At 38.9% G+C, this 13,211-nt stretch overlaps 1 protein-coding gene across 12 annotated transcripts in view; it reads right to left on the bottom strand.

Annotated features, from left to right (window-relative positions):
• Positions 1 to 11,905, bottom strand: part of mef2cb (myocyte enhancer factor 2cb) — a 75,955-nt gene extending 64,050 nt beyond the window's left edge. For 5 of the 12 annotated variants that reach the window (XM_067607910.1, XM_067607937.1, XM_067607928.1 and 2 more), the window contains exons 1-2: positions 11,648 to 11,905; positions 4,100 to 4,210 (exon numbers count right to left, since the gene is read on the bottom strand). The gene's annotated coding sequence lies outside the window, so the exon portion shown is untranslated. Of the gene's footprint in view, positions 1 to 1,649; positions 1,790 to 4,099; positions 4,211 to 11,647 lie in introns of those variants that run through there. The other 7 variants (XM_067607955.1, XM_067607987.1, XM_067607965.1 and 4 more) reach the window with 3 other exon arrangements.
• Between the last annotated feature and the right edge of the window lie 1,306 nt (positions 11,906 to 13,211).

Here is a 13,211-nt window from a genome sequence, read left to right as displayed (position 1 = left end):
ATGGAACAAACTGTGAAATGTAATCAAGCTAAATTACTGAGTGTGTTCAGTACACTTTTCACAGAGTCACAAATAAGGTTAATATGCTGTAGCAGACAGCAACACTTTATCACTTAAAAAAATCTACGTTTGCTGAGTGCCTTCAAAATTTCTCACAAATATACTGTATTTCAAATTTAATAGTGCTTGTAGATCTCAAATTGTGCTGTGACTATATTATCAGTATTGTCAATTTTGAGAAACTTCAACTATCTCTAATTTAACAGCATTTTTAGGTTTAAAATGGACATGGTCATTTCACCTTTTTATTTATCTAAGTGGTAAAATTTCTGTTTAACAAAAACTAATTCACATAAATACGGGTATAAAGCTACATTTTTATGCTCATATCAATGAGCATGAATTAAATGCAAACAGTCTAGTCAGTTGTATCACTGGTCTAAATTAAACGAAGAGTGCTGTGGCAATTTTAAAACGTAGGCTACAAGGCTTCGTAGTTCATATTCACATTTCATCAGTAGGCCTGATATCCAGACTTCTAGTTTAAAACAAATAAATACAATTTTATTTCTAAATCTGCAGCCTGTGAAAGTTGCCACAGGTTAATTACGGTGTCATTATTAATCCTCTCACTGCAACAGGTTCAACTGCCACAGGAGACTAAACTAAACTCACCATATAAATAAATCATGCTCGCTGTAGTGAAATAAGTTTAAACAATTCTCAGAGAAGAAATTATAATTCAGCCTGAACTTGACAAATCATCTCTGAAACACTGATTTACAGAACAGTTATCACTGTGACTCCGGTCTGCATGAATTAACATTCAAATAGGTGCGATAAACTGTGTCCCATCTGTATTGCTGTTTAAAAATGTTTAATTGTACACATCTTTCCCAATATATTTATGAACACAGCCAGGTTATTCTGGTTTAATCTAAAGTGACAAAGAGTTATGGTTCATCAGTGCACCTTAGTTCAGTATGTTTAACTAATGGTTTTAAAGTAGCACACATCCAAAGAAAGACTGTCTGAAGTGTAGTGGGTCTTCCTACATTTTGTTGTTTTAATCTAACAAATTCTGTGATATTTAAAAACTTCTCAGCTGGATGTATTTTTATGATTTTCTATTTTCTTAACTGAGTTCCTAAATTTCTAATCCGATTATTTGACTAACTAGTATATTGGATAAGTTGAACACTGCGTGTTAAACTCCATGTCTAACTTTTCAAACGCCATCCCATAGCGCAGAAAAGTCTAACATTCCGTATTATGTTATATTAAGGAGGGCAGTCTATTCAGTAGCTGTGGCTTTGGGACTGTGCGCCTGCATGTGGACATGATAAAGCTACACAAGGTCGACACAGCAGTAACACTAAAACACGAGACAGACCTTGACTCTCCTAATAGACCATAAACAGCTATTTGATGTCAGCTTGTAATTATATGACAAAGTTGTCACCGGCATAAGTCGATCAGGGTCACAACAAATCAATAGACGTAGTTACTGTACTTTGTTGAGGAGGCAGCGCGCATCAAAATAGACCCTCAAGTTTCCCTCCGGAAGATTAAATATAAAGATCAAATGATGCAACTTGTCGTGCGGATGTTTGCGAGTGAGTGGCGAATAGTGTGAGCGCCGTACTTACTTTATTTCGCATGAAATCTTGTCCGGCTGAAGTGTGAGATAGGAGCAAGCGGTCCGCCGGTTGTTTGGTCCGGCCGACTGATGGGATGTTGAAGCCGCTGCCTGATGAAGACGGACTTCGCCAAGACGCACTTAAAATCCAGGAGCGCAATTTAGCAGAGGACGTCGCCGGGAGGGAAAAAAGTAACCTACAGTGCGCGGTAGGAGTCTCTATAATGTCATCGAGAACTACAATCTCTCTCTCTCTCTCCTCTCTCTCTCTCTCTCTCTCTCGCTCTCTCTCTCTCTCTCTCTCTCTCTGTCTCTCTCTCTCCTTCTCTCTCTTTCTCTCTCCCTGTCTGATCGGACAGTGTCTGCTCAGGAGGCGGTGAGGACGCTTCGCCTGGTCTCTCAGCGTGGTGCCGGTGTGAGCGGAGAGAGAGACCCGGTGGAGCTGTGTGGCGGCGGTGGTGGTGGTGGAGGTGGAGGTGGTGCTGGTATACTGCTGGACGTCTGGAGCTTGATGGTGATGTTGAGAGGCTGTTTCTGTTCCTTCCCACAATCCTGACCGAGTCTTTCCCTAAACCCTCTCCTCTCTCAGTACAAGGAGAAATAATCGATTTTTTTTTCTTTTCTTTTTTTTTTGACTCCTGAAAAGGGGCGGGCTCACATTTCCTAACTCCTAATGAAAGAGGCACGGCTCCTAATGCTTTATTATCGCGCCAGCCCCGATAGAGTGGACGCACAATTAACTGCTCAGAGAGGACTACTAGAGGAAGATGATGGGGAATGTGTGCTTTAACTAATGAACCAACGGAGAGCGCGTTAAGCATCGGCAGCTGAGTTTAGAAAGCTAAATCCGAGCTGCCAAAGTTGATGTTTTTTGTTGTTGTGGCAGATTCAGTTTGTTGTTTCATGCATGTCACATCATGCTAAAACTTAACTGACAGGACATTTCGAAAAATCCACAGCTTTACTTGTTTCAGGGAATTTTTATAGACACTGAATATCTTGGAAAAGACAGAAAAAGGCAAGTTACTAAATTTACTCCAGTGAGGACTAAATTAGATTATCTCACCCCACCATTGTCTAAGGGAATTTTAGACTCATTACTAGATTGGATGTCATAATACACTTATTGCAATGTGATGACAATAAAATGTAAGATTGACTCATAAATCTGGCTCAGTAACCTTTAAATAATATCGTCATTCAGTTCTCAGTACATTTCTCTCAGCATGAACGCTGCCTCCTCTTTCAGTCATTGCAAACTTTCCACCTCCTGCATGCCACCAATCATTCTCCAGGACCCAGCTATCTCCAACAGATAAGCCCTGACACAGACAGTAAGCATGGGGAATTACCAAGCCTTTATCCATCCAACCAAATGATTTCAAAACATCCTCTCTATTAGTGTGAAGATAACAATTAGAACAGCAAGTTTGCCACTTCAGATAAGAGTCAGACAGGCAGTGCAATGGCTTTATGTACAGAGATGTATCCCAGATAGGCCTTGTAATACTGCAGCTCTATTATACTAACATTATACGGGTGCTGTGTCAGTTTAGAGATTTGGTTGTCTTGAATGAAGCCTGTTCTAATACACCATCAGGCCTCACACTTGAGTTCTCATCACTCCATTCTCATAAAAAGAAGATATACTAATTACAGGGTTTGATTAGTGTCATTTTAGAAGGTCAAAGTTTTATACAAATAATCCTTACCATTTCCATTCCAAACAGCTAAACGCACAGTTTTACACTTAGCAATTTCCTTGTCTGGATGAAAACAGTGTTTCACTTCTGTTGAGCTGTCAATCATATCCTCACCTCATTGTATTTGTTGTGTTGAAATATCCACTTCAGCCTGATATTCCAATAAACCAAATAGCCTTTTTTGTCTTAATGCAGTCAAATAAGTATTAGCTCATAGCTTTGCTGTGCACGCTTGTTACTATAGACTGTATAAAGTGTAAGTGGACACCAAGCAGCGCCCTAATCTTTCCTCCCTTTGAAGTTCACCTGTGAAGCATAAACTATGTTCTGTATGCAGCCAGTCAGTCAGAGGAGTAAATGGTGGGACATGAAATCAGTTAATAAATAAATCAAGCTGGCTAATCTGCCTGACGGGTGGACATTACAGTTTGTAACTGAAGCTGCTGGTGTCTGATGACTCGGGATACCACCTTCACATCACCTGACCCTTTAATCTTTAATAGCATTTCCTCTGGCCCCCAGACCTCCATAATAATCAATAAGGTGCAGTCTGTTAGACATAGGGTTCATAAATGCAACATGGCAGATATCAATGGCATCAGATATCAGAGTGTATGAAACATTGAGTGTGCAGACATGACACCCTCAACAGACATAATTTCCTCCGTTCAGACCATTTAGTGTGTGCTACTGGCATCTGCCTTAAATCTGTCAATGACATATGGACGACTATTGGTGCCTGCGCGATTGTACATACATTCAATGTTCCTTCGTCTGCCGTATTGCAGTCTTGTAGCTTTCTATGCTGTCTGTCAGTGATTCGGTCCTTTCAGTGCTCACAAGGCTTGAGGTTGTCTTTGGTTGGCACCTGGAAAGAGAAATAACATAGGGAAACGTAAGGAGGAGAAGGGAAGGTGAACCCGCAAGTGAAATGCTAATTGTTTGCATTTATGTGCATTCACCTTGCACACAGTGTGCAGGATCCATGTTAACATCTATGTTTGTGTGTGTGTAATAGCCATATAAAATAGGGAGAAATAAATGGGGGGAGGTGGATTGAATATATTTGAATGGTGAAAAATCATTAAACGAGGCAAACACTGACTCATGAATATTCATAAATGACTGTCTGACTCGTCTACAGGGATAAACTTATAGTGAAGGCATACTAACAGCCTCATTCTATGCTAATAATGCAAAGTAGGGAAGACCTACTGTATATTTTGCTCTTGAGAGTGCCGAGTGGGGGCCTTGGCTAAATCTAAATGGTAGAAACAGCTCAGAACATTATAGCCAGATTATTATTACATTGTATTGTGTCGTTCAGAGTGTTTCACATTATGCTTTTTACAGCTGATAAATTTAGAGTTAGATACATAACACACAGGAGTGTGCAAACAAGACAGGTGTGTTGTAGGTTGAATACTGTAGGTTGTGGCATTTGTGTTATCTTGAGCCAAAGTATTTTCTCCTTAATTAAAACTAACTGCATTATTAGTTTCTTGCCATCTGAAACTTTTCCTGCCTAACTCATTAACCATTGTCCCTCCCTCCTACTCTTAAAACATGCAATCCTGAACTTGTGTATTTAGGTGTGTGTGTGTGTTCAAGAGTAGGTTGACAGTCTCATCGAAACCTGGTGAGGAAAAATCAACAGTTTGCCAAAACAATTATGTAATTTCAAATATGTCACAGTGTGTATACACACACTTTAGGCTTTTGGGCAAATGCAATTTTTGTGAGGTTTGGCATCAGCCGTGCATAAAAAGAGAACGGGGAAACTGCGACTGGATGTTAAGTCAAACACATAAGTGCGGTTTGCTGATATTGATCTTGCTTGGACTGTTTCTTAAGCCTCTTTCTGGCAGTCACTTCACAGCATGTGTCACACACACACACACACATGCAGAACAGCTCGCCTGAAAATGTGTGTTTTTTTTTTTTTGTAACGGAGGCAGAAAGAAAGGAATGCCTCTCTCAAGCAGAAGATAAACACAAACACATTTCCAGGGCAAACAGGAACAGCCCGGGCTCAGTGCAATCTGTTGTCGATCATGCTCACGTGAAAACACAATCTGCCTGTCACACTAGATGATGTTGTCAAGCACTCTGCCTCACTGCTCCTGAGAATTAGCCAGCTATTACAGAAGCAAAACACATGAAGTATCCGTTGTATGTCAGATATGTCTGAAGATGCTTCCAGCCTTATGTGGTATTTACTGCTTTCCGTCATTCTTTCTGTGTTCATTCCCTAATGAATTTGAGAGACATTTGGTGTTTTGACACTAGGTTGATGCTACATGATGTGACGACCAAACTCTTCACAGGCAGCACAGCAAGACCTGCAGGCCAATTTAACTCATAGGCTCAGCTGGAGATCTATAGATCTTACTTCTGCACAAGTGTACTGTATGCGCATGTAGGTGTTTGTGTCTGTCTTTCTCTTTACCTATATGTCTTACAGTTAGACGGATATGGGTGTTTGAAGGGCAGTTTCAACGTCAATAATTTGAGACTGAAGTCTCGCTAAATCATGCTGATATTTAATTGAGATTCATCATTAGATTGTGTGGCACATATTTAATTAGTTAAGGCCTCATTTTTGCCTTTACTGAAGAAATATGTAGCAAAAAGGAATGAATAGTTTTAATAGTCTTTGATTCATAAATATAATATTACAATAGTGCTAGATAACTGGTCTGTTTAATATTTTTAAAGGCTAGTGTCAGTCTGATAAATTATGTTAGAGTGATATAGATGTAAGTAGCATGCATGTGTGTAATATTGCAGATGTGTGATTTCACTAATATTTACAAAAAATGAGCACAATTTTAAACCTCGCCTTTTTACATCCATTCTTTGTTCATGTTAACAGATTATGTCCATATTTTAAAGGACTTCATCAGCCTGAAGATCTGAACATCTACCTGTATTAGAAGCCATCTCACACTTTGAAACATTTCCCCACCGATCTGCGTTTGGTCTGTGTAAGTCATCCAAAGCATTATATTACACATGATTTGGAGCTCCTTATTAATAAGGTTTATAATGAAACTCAGAGGGCAATATCATCAGTAATTACAGTCACGGGAATTGTACCACTGTATGGTATAATTAGGGGAGCAAAGGTGAGAGAATCACTTTTAATTAACTGAAATCATATGTCCTCTTATTACAAAATATATAAAACTAAGAAATTCATGATCCTGGGAGAGTGTTTATTTGTACACTCAAATGAGCTTTTGTAATATAAAGATGTCATTCCCTTTCCTAAAATTAGCTTGCAGGCAATATTACCTTGATAATTTTACCACTGAAAGAAAGTAGTATGTTCAAACTGTAGTTGTAATTACCTTTACTATAATATGTCGTGTATACACGCTTATAATCTTATAATGTAATAAATACATATAAAACAATATAAAACTAACTAACTAACTAATGTTTTACAGCTTTGGTCAGCTGCATTTTTTTTTTCTGTAAGAAAATGAAAAAATGTTCTGTCTATTTATCATTAGATGCTGTGTTCCATAATGGTATGACTCATTTTTCAATGAAACCACACAGAGCGTTAATTTCAATAACACAGTATTTCTGTGTGGTTTGGCCATTAACTCTGTCTGGCTAGCATGAAATTCACTGTACCATTTCATACACTTCCTTGTCCTTACAGTCCAGTTTCAGAACAGTACCCTGATGGATCGCACCACACAAAACAGACTTCAACGCAATAATAACAAAGTCAGACGGCCTCTGAAACTGTAATGGCCACATAACGACCCCTTACCGAGCAGTGTCAAACATGAGACAGCACTGGTGATTTGCATGTGTCGTGTTTAACCAACAGGATTCTGTCTGTACACCTTTTATGCATTATGGATGAGGCACAAGCTGAACAACAAGCTCTCCCTTTGTTCTGCCTGATGCTCCAGTTACATCATAGGAAAAGCCCCATGGTCCTGTGACTGCGCTGACTGGCTGAGACACAGTGCCGCTGGGCGAGCTGTTGATCAGACCTGTTGCTTCTTCACTTTATGATCCTAACATGTATACAGTGTGTGTATATATAGATATGGACACACACGCAAACACACGCACATTTATAATGCTGCCTGCCTTGAGATTTACACCAATGTTTGTGCTGGATATATGAAACTTTTGACGGTCAAGACACATGAGATGCACTGACCTCAAGTATTCAAATGATGATTGATTTGTTAATTTGTAATCTATATGAAACTGTGGCCCTTATCAAAATATTTTTCAAAGACAAGACAATAGCACCCCTTGGTTTAATTTTATAAATGATAATAAATCATTTCTGTAGAAAAACGTCCAAAAACATTTGGATGTTTAGAGGAAAGAGCAATTGTTGATTAATATATTATTTGATTATTCAGGCTTGATATATATTGATTTTCTGCACTCTGCACAATTAACTTGATGAAACTGTCAAGACTGTGTACTGATCTTACAGTCAAAATACTTTCATGTTATGTATGTCATGAATGCAAAACCCTGTCTGCCACGTACAGAATGAAAAGCACATTGTGCCTATAGAGGTGCGTTTGAACACTGCTGTGTAATTAAATGTGCTGTCTGCAGGGGAGCTCTGCACCCTTCTCAGGACAGAATAAACTGGTTTATCGCATGGGTTAACTGGAGGTATCCCCATACAAAGTTCAACCAATAATTTTTAACCCAACATTATTCCAATTTTCTGGTTAACATAATATTATTTTCATTTAGAGGACTCATCTAAACATTCAAGGAAAGTAATTTTATTTTAACAGAATTAAATATTAGTCCCCATTATCACACATACAAACATTTTAAATTAGTTTTAATTCTAATCCCTGACACTTCTCTCTTCCTCTTCTTGTCTCTACTCCATGCTGTAGTAAGTGTAATTGCCATAAATTCTGTTTGTATATCAGGGGCTCAAAAGTTCTTTTTGTCTGTACTAGATTACTTCATGTGAGAGGGAAAAAAAGAAACTCACTTTCTGCTAATGATTTTTCCTCCTTTTGAATGGGTGGAAAGTAATTCCCTGAACTGCTCCAACACAGGCACAGTAATTCATTGTTCTCGCTGCCCTTTCTCTAATTGTGCCCATAAAGGCGAGATGCCAATGTTACATTTTTTTTTGTCTCTGTTCAAAGGGTGCACACCGGTGTTTCCTGAAGTGGTGTAAAAGCTGTGTGTGAAACATTATTAGTGTTAAATATGCAGCAGTGGAAAAAGATCTCATATCTGAAGTTCCATGATCAACATGTGAAAGTATAGATGACATGAATTAAGAAATGTTACAAACTTGAATTCGGCAAAATTTTGGTTTGCAGTTACATATTGTTGAAAGTCATCAAACAACCTGTGTTTATATTAATGTGACAAGACTGCATATTTTATAATTACATCTCTTTATTAGACATTTGATCAGAAGTTGATCGTATTATTGATTTCAGTGTTTAGATAACATAACAATCTGTGTAGGTCACAAAGTTTATTAATTTACTTTTTTGATCACTACTTTACAGATGATGTGTTTGAGTGATAAAGGCCTAACCTGTATGTTGTAATACGGTCAGCTATAGCGCCAAAGCCTACATCGCTGTTTACAATTCCCATAGTAACCATTACACAGCAGAAGTCCCTCCTGTAGCTGTTGACCTTAGCCAATTCCTTTGACAATTAAAGATCACTCAGCATGGCTATGCAACTTCTCCCACACTCTCAACAAGCAGCTAATAGCATCTCACTGTGAAGAAAAGCAAGTGGAGCGGAATATAATGTGTGTCTAAATGAGGCTTCCCCAGCTCTGATGTGTGATAGCGAAGCCTAGCGACCATCGGCACAGGCCCGTGTTACACAGTGGATCTCGACAGACGAGCGGCAGCGTCTAAAGCTCTTTGTGCCTCCAGGATCACCCCCGACTCATTCTTATTCAGACATGATCAGAGGGGAGGCAGGCAACTGAGATTAGCTGCAGATCAAAAGAGCTGCCTCGCGCCAGCTCTCGTGTTTTGTAGATTTAGGCGGCCCCGGCACACAGGCGTTGTGTAGTGGCAGCGGAGCATCATACTGTTTTCTGGCCTTGACAGTGCTCAGGGGGGTAGATGGAAAGAGAGTTTTCATACAGGAGGTCGGACCGCTGTTGGAAATCTTCCAAAATTAAATAATAAAAAAGATAGAAGAGAATGAAAGGAAAAACAGGAGCAAAATTACTATGCAGTTACTGTAAGCCATTACAGTGAAACAAAGATACTTGTACTTTCCATGCCGTTGCAAATCAAACTGCTTCCATATGTGTAATAGTTCTTGGTTCAGTGATAATTTGTTTAAAAATGAAATGCCCTTTCTACAGTAACATAACTTCAGTACCTCAAGAACATCTGGATCAGTGGTACCTACCAAATAACCATGGAAACTAACTACTACCCTGCTTTCTGTCAGCGGCCCTTACAGAATAAACAAACAACTAATTACTTCTACACTGTATCTCAACCTTCCTGTTTATTTACACAAGAACACCAGTCAAAATCTCAAAAAGCATATCTGCATTAAATAACATTCCACTGAACTAAACAAGCTGGAACAAGCAGGAACCACAAGTCTTTTTGTCTTTTATGACACATTTCAGCAAGTTTCAGTTTTTGTCATCAATATAACTTTTAATAAAATTAAATGTCACCTGTATTTACATTTCAGACATCACCAGTGAGGATAAACAAACACCTCCCTACTATTCATACTACGTAAAGAAGAGCGACAATGCAACTAATAGCAGAGTGTGAAGGTAAAATGACAGGATGAGGTGAGTTTCAAAGGCAGAGAGGCAACTGCGTAAGAGCGCTCGCCACCCTACAGAGAAAGAAAACAACGTGTTTCCTCAACTCCGCTGACCATCAAAGCAGTGGAATTCAGGGGCAGAAAAGCTAATAAGTGTGGACTGAGCAGTTCCTGTAAACTGGGTCAAAGTTTCTCAGGTCCTGCCTCTTTGGGTTAATAGCAAGAGGACAATAACTCCCCCAGGTATGAAACAAGGGACATAAGTGCACAACAAAAAGCCTTGTACTGTAGTGACTAATTACATCTAATTGTATATTTTTTTAATTGGCAATTTCCTCATTTCATTTTGCTTTTATCTGATTACAGTGTCAAAATATTTTGGCTTGCATTATTAGTGTTAACTGCCATTGTGGGTGCAGATATTACAATAAACATATTGGATGGAAAATTAAGTATGACACATATTTTAAACGAGGATATCAAATTCAGGAATAATATTACTGCTTCTCTTATTTCATCCAAAAGCTACAGTCAGATCAAAAGTTGAAGGAAAATATCAGATAAAGTCATTCACCGCTCATTTAAATCAAACAAAGCCTTTGCCTTAGAATGAAATTCCATTAGGTTGTTTTGGGACAAGTGCCCTGCACGAGAGACCCTCTCTTATGTGTCCTGCTAAACCATTTGGTTGAGAACAAAACACTTTCAGTTCCTTTTATATGTCAAAGATTTCTCCTTCGTCTCAAAAGTTTGCCCAGTATGTCTTACTTAAACATCAAACTCTGTGACACATATTGCTACTGAAATGTGTATTTGCCACTTAGGTAGCTATCTTGAGGGAGTGAGTCATTTTTAAAGCAAACAGCACGTTATGGCCATGCTCTTTTCTCTCACTGATAATTCCAGTCTGTGCAATCAGATGTTCTAAGCAATTACCCTTGAAAGTACCAGTAACCTAAACTGACTGTGAAGAATTAGAAACAGAGAAACAACACGATATAAAGTTCCACTTTAGCGACTCAAACCATTTGTCTTGCCTTGGAGAAATAAAAATGTAGACTTTTAAAACTTAAACACACACACAGTTCCAGGTGCCTCAATCAGCTTTTCCCCAAGTGCTCAACAGAGATGATTGGCAACAGCTGGGACATGACTCCTCCTTCAGCGGTAGAGCGTCCCTGGTGTCTTTCTACTTTGTCAGGTGCAAGGAAAACTCAAAGTAAACACCAATTAAATGTATCTTTTGGCCTTGTTCACACTGGTATAGCCATTCCTGTATTAGGCTACATGACAAAGACATCATTCACTAAATCCAGGAAGGCTATAATGAAACAATTAGGCAACAACACTTCAAAATAAATCTCAGAACATTTCAGAATAAGAGGCTCAAATATCAACATTAAGGCTTAATCTGTTAAACATGTCATGACCCACGGAGTCTGGTTTGAAATCCTGACGGAGAGAGAGAGAAGAGAGGGGGAAAAAGGAAGGGAATAGGTGTACTGTGAAAACTCACCCGTGCCGTTTTTCTCTGCTTCCCCAGGAAGTTACACCCTGCAGCACCAGCTGAGGCCCGGCTCAATCAAATAGTTCAAAAATTTAAAAAAAGAAAGTAAAACAAAAGAGATAGTTGGCAAACAGAAAACAAAAAAATACCCACAAACTGCCTAAAATAAATGTCCTGCATGTGATAAAGCCAGACCAGCTGGCTTTGAATAGAAAACCCCCGATTTGGGTTGTGTGTTTGCCCCCAATCTCTATCTGCATCTGAACTGAAACCAGGTCTAGTACTTTCCAACGAAACCCCCCCCACCCCCCCAAACCCCTACCCCTCTGTCCCAGCTGAATCCACCTGTCCCCATCACTCCTGGGTAAATTTAGCCTTCTGAGGGATCAGTGACAACCCAACACACACACACACACATACATTATCACACACACCCCAGACCTTTGTCAGCACTGGCATATATGCCCTGGATGATTGCCACCCCAAGAATGCTGCCATCTTCAGAGTGGCAAAAAAAGACACCCCTCCCCTTTTCCCCCTTCACACATCCCCAACTTATGGATGACATTCTTCTCATTTAGTCATGTGTTCTTTAGAAACAGAACCGTGGGGCTGAATATCCATACTTTGCAAAAACGTGTTTCCTTAACCTCGTTGTAAACATGTGACAGAAGAGATACCATACTATATTAAATGAGGCAGAACTCTTATGGTTTGAAAGCTCATTTAAGCATTATTATTTTTCTATTTTGATGACCTAGGATATCACAGCTGCAAAACACATTAAATAAACTTTGCTGTAACAAAATACTATTACCCCTTTCATAACCAGCATCAGTGAAATCTATGTGATTCATAAATAAATTATCCAAGGGAGGAGATTAGCCGGCATTGATAGCATCTTGTTTAATGTCAAAATACCAGGTGCAATGGTATACACCTATAATTTGGTAATTATAAGCTCATTTAACTAAGTATATCTATGACTAAAATCCGCCTACAGTCTTGTTTTTTCAAAGAACCACAATGCTCAGGAAATGTAGTTTTTCCATTAGTACCTGATAAAAATCACACATCTCCATCCAAGAGAGAAGTTTTCAGTTTCCATAAGCTGCTGGCATCTTTACTTTAAGTCTTTTTTTTCCATCCTTCATTTATCCTTCTAAATGATACATTCAGTAGAATGTAAGTATCAACAAGCTTAAGTCGTAATATCCTCTGTGACTGTTTTCACATTAGCAGAGTTTTGTGGGGGTGGCACAGAGGTAATTGTATTTTTATCAAGTATTTTCCAGTCAGCGTCTTATACCTGCTGCCAAAATCCAATGTAGATAATGACACTGAATGATGCACACAAATTAGTGTCTTATATATCCCTCTTAAATCGGCCAATTTGCTAATGTGGAGATTGATGATATAAAGGAAAGATGAGTAGAATATAGATTGGTATTTTCCCAGAATACATCCAAAAGAGGAAATACACCACAAGGGGAGATAAAACAGTGGTATTCCCTTGATGATAGGTATTCACACTCTTCTGACAGTGAAATATATTTTGTATTGATCCGGTTGT

Source organism: Thunnus thynnus, chromosome 2 (genome assembly GCF_963924715.1).
Source record: "Thunnus thynnus chromosome 2, fThuThy2.1, whole genome shotgun sequence".
NCBI lineage: Eukaryota > Metazoa > Chordata > Actinopteri > Scombriformes > Scombridae > Thunnus > Thunnus thynnus.
Note: the sequence above shows the minus strand (reverse complement) of the source record. Positions and strands in the feature narration are given on the sequence as shown.